A 1,246-nucleotide genomic window follows, 5' to 3' on the forward strand; every position below is an offset into this window, starting at 1 on the left:
AAATTATACACAAGTACCATCCTTTTCATATCAACAGTTGCCATTGTCACAGAATGGCAACAGTATCAGTGAAAACAGCTAATCAATTCAGCAATTAATGCATTAAGTATTGGTTCATCCTGAATCCCTGCAGCCAGTTAAAGCTGCGTAGTGCATCTGCACCCTGGGAATGACGTATCCTTCCATGTCTCAACACTGACCTTTTACACGGAGATGTAGGTCCTGCTACGAATGCTCAGGCTGCATTTACAGTTTCAGTGCAGAAGCCATCTGCAAAAGACTCCTTGCAGAGCGGCGATCTGCACACACAAATACAAAACAAAATTCCAACCTGCACCACTGTTACATGCAGAGGTTGCACGAATTCTGTTTTTAAAATCCTTGCTTGAATTAACACCCATACCAAGTCTTTTTGCAAGTTGGAGAGACTGTCCTTTCCAGCTTCTCTGGCTGGGTCCCCATCCATTCTCTTTCCAACACACAAAGCTGAAAGGCTTTAAACTGAATACAAAGAGTGACGAATGACACAACGAATAATAAATGACAAAATAAGTTAGTAAACTAGTTTGGTCTTCTTAACCACTCTTTCATACATAGGGTTAAGGAAAGGACAAAAGACTCCAAAGGCATCTTGATGTACAGTCTAAGTGAACAGGCCACCATGAGAGTTTATGGGTTCAAGATGCTATGATTAAGCAGGGTTTACAAACACTGTGAATTAGACTGTTTCTGGAGACATAAAGAGAAGATGAGCAATGTTATTAGTGATGTTGGCTTGACAAACCAAAACTTCTTAATTATAAATTAAAAAGAATGTTCTGAATTAAAACAATAACTACGCATTTTGGGTTTTTTTTTTTTTTAAAAAAAAGTTTACTTCTTTCATGCTGGAGAAGGAAAAAGCAATTTTGCTTCAAGTGCAACTATTACAGCACGACTGGCACAAATCTTCAGTGTGCATAAAGATATCTTAGTATGAAACACACGTACTGTATCTGTCTGGCAGTCTGGTTTCCTGGTTTGTGGCCACAAAACTAGCGAGTTACAGATGTGTAAACCGGAAAGCGAACCCGCTTGGGCAGGGGGGTTGGACTAGACGACCTCCGAAGGTCCTTTCCAACCCCTACCACTCTGTGAAAGCGCTTTTTGGGGCAAGAAGGGATACAGAAATCCCAGAGACCCCGACCGAGCTCGGGCAGAGCCCTCTTTACCGGCACCCTTCGAGCTTCCACCTGGCAGCGTTACC

This window comes from Charadrius vociferus, unplaced genomic scaffold (genome assembly GCF_000708025.1).
Source record: "Charadrius vociferus isolate BGI_N301 unplaced genomic scaffold, ASM70802v2 scaffold377, whole genome shotgun sequence".
Lineage (NCBI taxonomy): Eukaryota > Metazoa > Chordata > Aves > Charadriiformes > Charadriidae > Charadrius > Charadrius vociferus.